At 38.6% G+C, this 7,458-nt stretch overlaps 1 long non-coding RNA gene across 1 annotated transcript; it reads right to left on the reverse strand.

Moving 5' to 3' along the window:
- Positions 1 to 1,640: 1,640 nt before the first annotated feature.
- Positions 1,641 to 6,924, reverse strand: LOC121083027. The gene is made up of 2 exons (XR_005826219.1): positions 6,782 to 6,924; positions 1,641 to 1,798 (listed from the first exon to the last, which is right to left on the reverse strand). It is a non-coding gene; the product is annotated as an uncharacterized LOC121083027 (long non-coding RNA).
- Between the last annotated feature and the right edge of the window lie 534 nt (positions 6,925 to 7,458).

A 7,458-nucleotide genomic window follows, 5' to 3' on the forward strand; every position in this document is an offset into this window, starting at 1 on the left:
CCCATGGAGCCCAGAAATCTGTTTTCCAGTTAAATGATATATGCTTGTCCATATTTACCAACACTACTGATTGAGAGGGCAGCTTCCATTTTATGAACACCAACATAGTGTTCAAAACAGCGAATATTCCTCCCTCTGGCTCTGTTGATGGACAGGCAGGGCAAAAGAGGTGGTTTATAGTTGTGGGCCTGCTGATGAGCTCCCCCATGTTGAGGAAACCCTGGACGCGTGCTGTGGTGCCAGCAGTGGGAGCCTCCTGTGCCCAGGCTGAGTGGAAGCACCTGAAGGCACCTCGCGAAGGTCAGCTCCATGCAACAGGGGTGGTCCAGGGCACGGGACTAACCTCAGCTGCAGGTACAGTGGTATTCACCAAGCACGTCAACACATCAGGGTGACCCATCAGCATTACCCCATTTTCTTTAGAAACTCACATGCCTCGTAGCTCTAACTGTAAGCTGCTGAGGTTGGTATAAAGCAGAGGTGACATGTACAAAACCTTTCTAGGCAAGAAACTCTGCTGCTGTAAATCTCCTGCTCCTGTCCCACCCTCTGTATTTGTCACTACTCCTCAAAACCGACTAGACTGTAAATTCCTGTCTGTTTCATGTCTGCCCCATTAAAAGCTACAGACACAGAAAGTCTACCTAGTAGAGTTGTTTAGTAGAGTTGGTACTTAGCTAGCACTTTTTCAGGGACATACACATGCACACAAGATCTCGACTCTAAAAAAAATATTAAAAAATCTCAGACCAAACTGAGCCCAAAACTTTAAGGTCTGCAAGAAAAAGTACACTGTGATGGTGCTAAGCTCTCATCTGGACTGCAAACCTGATGTGAATATTTTTTGTTAATGTTTTATGAGCTAATTAACTTGTTTGTGCGTTTTTTTGTTGGTGTTTTTTTTTTTTTCCCATACGAGCCTGTTCATAAGGAAAGAATATTTTGAATTGCCAGATTTTTAGCTAGCAAAATTTAAAGAAGAATTACAGGTCTGATTATCCCATAGCATGGAGCCCCTCGTGATCTGCAGCCTTTAGAATCCAGGCAGTACATGGTTATTTTTAATGTCAGTAGCTGACATTGGGGCTGAAGCTATCACTCACTGCGTTCTGAAGTTCATCTTCTCAAGTATTTGTCCTAGCTCCTAAAGATCACTTTGAAGTATCTGCCTGTATTCATCCCTTAACCACTAGATCACTGACTTTATGGAGTCATCTCCCAAAGTGGGACAGTCCTGCTTCAAGGTTTTCCCCAACATATTGCTGGATGCAAAGGAATTTTCCTCTTCTTCAGAAACTCCTGCATTAAAAATGACTTTTCAGGTATCTTGGAACACACCAGGCTGCTGTGTTTCAGAACCATCACACCCCACAGAGATGTCATACATTAATACACTAGCATTGAGCAGTCAATTTGAAATCACTTGTATCTCATGTCACAATATAAAAGCAAATACAGCATATCCAGAGCCACAGACACACAAGGTTACATAAAGATACAAGCAACAAAATAAATTTCCTTCACATATTTTACATCAAGGTCAAATCCAACAGGCATGCCTCTCTCTCTCAAGATGCTTTACCTGACATCGATGGTGTCACCGGGAACTTACCACTCCTCATCCAGGTTTCACATCTGCAGGTTTTATTCACAGAAGGGAATGTTATATTCCACTCAGGGAATCCCACTGAATTTTCTTCAGTTAGGAAGACAACATCTCTTTCTTACCTTTCTCTGATGTCTCTCCTTCATCATTCCCCAGATCAAACAAATCCAGAAACCTGAAGACTGAAAAGGGCTGAAAAATGTCATTCTGGTGATTTCCTTAGGGAACTTGAAATAGGATATTTATTACTTGTCTAATGAGAATCTACATCTTATTGTCAATAAAAATACATTATTTTTATTTCTGCTTGTTCTGCATTAATTAGAGCTCCATAGATACAGCTATCCATCATACATTTTAATTGTGACAAGTACAGTTCTTAAATACAATATGCTTGTAAGATTACTAATGCTCATCAGACAAACAGTACTGGGACTAGAGCATAGAGGTAAGACACTGCATAATACGGATGTGCTTCTCAAGCTATAGCTAATGTACACATTAAGCTTAAACTTCTACCACAGCTCTAGCCAAGTAGAAATAATATGCTTGAACAATTTAAACCAAAAGTGACCAAGACTTCTAGTTGACTTGGATTTCTCTGGTTATGGATTACATAAATACCAGTTGTTTCTTCATAAATAAATCTCAAGATATTTACTTTAATATTATGCACAGAACTTGAAACTGAAGCATCAGGATCACAATCTGAATAGCTGAAAACTGTATTTAAGCATCTTAACATTGTCTTAGTATTGACATACAACACTGAGAAATCAAATGTCTATCTACCTTTTGTAAATACCTCTGTCTTTTGCAAAAAGAATACACAAAGGAATAAGCATAGAGAACAAGCATATCATTCAATCCTGATGCTCACTCAAGATTTAAACAGAACTTTGACAGTTTTAAGAAAATAATTGGCAGAAAAAAGGTATTTAAAGCAACAGTTATGTGCCAACTCTAGACAAAAAGGATCAGTTGTTTCAAGAAAGACTTTGCCCCGACAAGGAGCTGGTTCAAGCAGTTGAAAAATTTACCCTTGTTCTCACTTTTGTTATCCAGAAACATAGTTGATATTATTTTTCATTTTATTTTGTATTTCTAATTCTAGATATCTAGAAAGAACAACAACTAAAAAAAAACCCCAACAAATTACTTTTTTCTTAAAAGATTATCTAATTTTATAGAAGTCAGCATGCTTGATAGGTCAGTTTACAGTTGGCATTAAAGGCTTCCTCCACTAGCAGAAGGCAGTGCATTGTCCTACACTGCATGACCATGGCTGTATCTGTCATGTTAACTCTTTGCTGCTTAAAAACTCATTACCTTTTAAGCCATGTTTCTACCAGAACCTTTAACATCCTTCTTCTTCTTTTGAGATGTTACCTCTAACAGTTCTTCCTCCTTTTTCTGCTCCACAAGCTTGTTTTACTACTGAAAGTTTGATATTGTTTTCATAGATGCCCTTAATTTTTATTACCTCTGTTTAAGATCCCTAACTAATACTGTTTTCAGACAAATAAAAACTTCTCGTTACTCTGAATTTTAATGGTTTTCCTATTGCCTTAAATTGAAATTCAGATTTTCTTTACTTCTAGGGGTAGATACTCACAAAATTAGAAGACAGGCTAAGCTATCTCTTTTTCAGTCCTAACACATTTTGGATAGATCACACATTCAACTCAGACATCCAGAAACCAGGGTCATAACCTCAAGGCCATCGTGTCTACTTCATTGCCTACATTTCTAAATATTTTTAGTAATTTTTTTGTCTCCAATTGCTGAGCGATTTGAATTATTTGAATAGCATCTTCTCCTCTATCAAATAACTTGCAATTCCCTTTTCAAACCACAAATTTACAATCACTAAATGAAACTCGAAGTCCACACAGCCAGTTTTCTGTATCATAGCTTTGATTGTACACAAGATGACAAGGTTCTTGTCCTTTCCCCCCTCCCCTTGAAGCAGGGATTGGTGGTCTTCTGTAAAACAAAAAACCCCAGCTGAATGACAGCAAGCAATTCACAGAGAGTTTAAAAACAACACAAAAATGACATTCTGGGATATGTATTTACCATTCAACATTGGCATTTTCATGCTAATTCCAAACAACGTGCTAAAAATTCAGAATGACCAGAACGTCAGTAAACCAAGTCATTCAGCTTTCATTATGCACAGTAAAAAAACCTAATCATTGCCTTCCTCCAATCCTAACAGTCAGTTTCCATTTTCATGGTAGAGAATGGGGGAACTTCTTTTTGTAGCACGAGTTGCACAATATTGAATATATTAATATGTAAAGATACATTATTACTGAATATTAGCACATCATTACTGCCAGAATGCAAATATTTCCTAAGCAATTTTGAAAACATAGGTCTCTGCACTCACAAACTGCATACGTTCCCAGCTGCATACCTTCCTTCCTTTAAGTCAGCAAGATGTGCTACCTCATGTGCAAATCATTGAAAGTAGTACTAAAAGAATAGCTAAGTAGTACCACAGGCAGTAGATAGTTACAGTACATATGTGACTTGTTAAACTAACAGGATCCAACTTTTTGAGATATATTTATCCACCAAATTCACCTGTGCAGAGAAAAAAACAACTAAAGATTCTCAATTTGAGGTCTGCATCGTTCTGCACCTAAGTCTTTAAAACTTGTTTTGGACATTTCCTTATCTGTAGGCACATAAAGTCCCTGCATAGTTAAGCCTCCATCACCAGGGCTGATGCATTCAGATTTCCTTTGCAATGTGCACACAGAGGTACCGAACTCCTGATGCATAACGCACATCCTTCAACAACTTTCACCGATGATCTTAATCTTTCCTGTTCAGCTGTCTAAACCAGAAATATCTGAAGCAGAAGCCAAAAGGAAGTCTAGGCTTGACCACTGCTGAAGACATTCTCCCCAGAGACCAGGATCTAGTCCTATTTTAGTGAATGCATGCAAAGGAACAGCTTCAAAATGGGAGATCAAATAGATACTGCTGGCAGACACCTGCACGGTCTCACAGGCACAGGAGATAAAAACGGATCCAGGGAAGAAAGTGGTTAAGTCCAGATCCTTCCCGCTCTAGTTGTTGGCTAAGTTATAAATTGAATCTAAATTATGGCTCAGGAAAAGACTACTCATATCTTCTCTCCCTCCACAGACAATTACAAAAGACTGGCTGAAGTAAGAAAATGAAGACTATGGTTGCTGAATGCAAGCATCTCACAGGAAACCTCCATAACACTCAGCAGACTCCTGGCATTGTCACTCCAAATCTAAACTGTTGACTAGAGGAACTTTATGGCTCTATTCCTCTGTGATTTTTGGCAAGCTGTCTAGAAATTTTATTGTACAGTAGAGAATTAAACCTTGACATGCAACATTCTCGTCTTGCCAGTTAACTATGCCTGTCTGCATATTAAATAGTTACATGCTACTGAAATGCAACTCACTCTTACCTCCCGTTCCCAGCAAAGATAGCAAACACCAACTTAGTATGGTAAAAATAGTAAGGCTAGTGCCTAAGCTTGGGTTGTAGCTCACACGCAGGTTTATGATAGTACTAAATCAGAGTAAACCTATTTAAACCGTATTTGCTTCAGTGACAGTAACGCCAAGATATCCTGACCCTTGGCCATCTTGTGCTGAGTGAGGTACAAGGATGCTCACAGCCCAGGTTCCCTGGGACTGCAGGTGGCTCTGCAGCAATTTAACTACATGGAGAGTGAACAATTTCCAGTTAAAAAATCTCCACCTTGTCCTTTGAAAGCAGCAAAACACACACATATTTCTAAAACTTACAAAAATTCTAATTCGATCATCCTATACTCCCTATTTGGGTGTCTGCTTTTCAGATATTTTCAGATGTTGCACTAATGCCTCACCTGACCTGTAAAAACAAATTTATCGTTCATCAATGTCTCGCTCCTCCAGTCCTGAGAAAGGACTGAAGATTTTGCAAAAGTGGTTCCAAAGGGAAAGTGCAAGTGCTGATCTGTGCTTGCAGTAGCTGAACTTCTGTAGGAATCTGGCTACTTGGGCAGCCTGTGACCACCGTAAGGTCTGCGGCACATTTGGACCCTGTCAACGTTACACCCATGTGTCCATCCTCCTCCTCACTTATCCTCTGAGATTATAGGTTGGGACAGTACCACACACACACGTTTAGCTGTGCTCTTTGCCTCCCATGATCCCCTTCCACCAGCTGAATTCCCAGGTTTAAACACCCAGCCCTCACGCATTGGACTAATCTTACTGTCAGTATGCTAGAAGAATTGAAACAGGTATTGGACTTTTTAAATATACCTAAAAGATAACAATCAGTTAATACCAGCTCAGTCCTATTATAATCCTAATCATTTTGCATAGCTACATAGTGGTGGAAAGCAAAAGGCTTGTGCATTCTCTCTCCACGAGCCCTCTAATCATTCAAGAAAATGCAGGTAAGAAAATGCACTTACAAAAGAACCGTCAGAGCCTTGTCCCACTGTGCCATGGGGAGATGTGACCTACCAAATAAGGCACCAGTCTTGGCCGTAAGAGACTTTGGTTCTATTTCCAGCTGTATTAGAGCTCTAATACGCAACAGTGCATAAATTGTGCCTGTGCATTGGCTTTCTCCACTTTGAAAGGGATTTTAGTTGTTCTCTGGTTTATCCTGTAAAGCACTATGTTCTACAGACACAACAGGTAAGTATAATTATGTTTCAAAACTTTATCTCAACTATCTGAAAATGTATTCTTCCATGCCAGTGGTGCTGCAGTTTGGTTGTTTATCATGTACTTTTCCATCATCCAACAACAGATGTACTTTCTGGATAGTTTTCAAGATTGCTTTACAGAGCACTTCAGACTATCTTGTTTTAATTTTATTTCTTTTGTTGCTTATTTTCTTTAAGCATTTTATCCTCAGGGATTTGGCTAAGTTATGACTATTAAAAAATTATACAGCAATATGTAGTTTCTGTTTTCCATTTAAGCTAACTTTTGCACAAATACATCTCAAAGGATTGAATATACCTTCTCCACTTTTTTGATTCTGACTGCATGAATGCTGCTTTCTGCCTGGGTAGCGTCCCTTCCTTTTGTAGAACAATTATTAAAGCCAAATTTTGCTTGAAATATGGATTATGTTTGCCTTGCCCCAGAATTAAGAGCGTAGTGATTTCCTTACCTTCATGTTTGTCCAAGTTCTGTCATCAGATTTACTTAAACAAATCAGGTAGTCTGTCTTGAAAGCAAGGAGATGATGACAAGAAGAAAGCAGACCAGAATTAAAGTTTCAGAAAATACGACCTATTCCAAAAACTCAGTGAATTTCTCTAGTCTCCATTCCAGAGTGGCCCAGATTACTAAAATAAAATTAATCTATCAAAAGCATGGTTAATCCAGGTCATGACCTTGTTTTCTGTCCCCATCCCCTGTCCTTTACTGTTATTAAAGCCACAGCATTTAAGAAATTACATTTTTACACTTAAAAGTTGACTTGGACTTCAGAAGGCTGTGGAAACATTAAAGCCAATTGCAAATGTGAAGAAAAAGTCTATGATCAGCTGCAGCAAAAGGAAACAAAAGAATTGCAAAATTGCTCAAAAATAGTGTCATAAAGTCACTACAGCAGAGACTTTCAAAGCTGTGCTGGAGCTGCAACTATGCAGCTCCCATTACATTTTATAGGGGCTGTATATCTGTTGCCTAAGTTGCTCTGAAAAACCTCAGTACGAATGCCTAAAACCAATAAAATAACCCTTCACATTTATTGCTTAATTTAGACTAACTCTGTCCGCTAAAGAATTCACAAATTCTAAAAATCCAGAATAGCTTCAAATACCAACCTTTACAAATAAATGA

The sequence above is a fragment of the Falco naumanni genome, chromosome 2 (assembly GCF_017639655.2).
Source record: "Falco naumanni isolate bFalNau1 chromosome 2, bFalNau1.pat, whole genome shotgun sequence".
In the NCBI taxonomy this organism is placed as follows: domain Eukaryota; kingdom Metazoa; phylum Chordata; class Aves; order Falconiformes; family Falconidae; genus Falco; species Falco naumanni.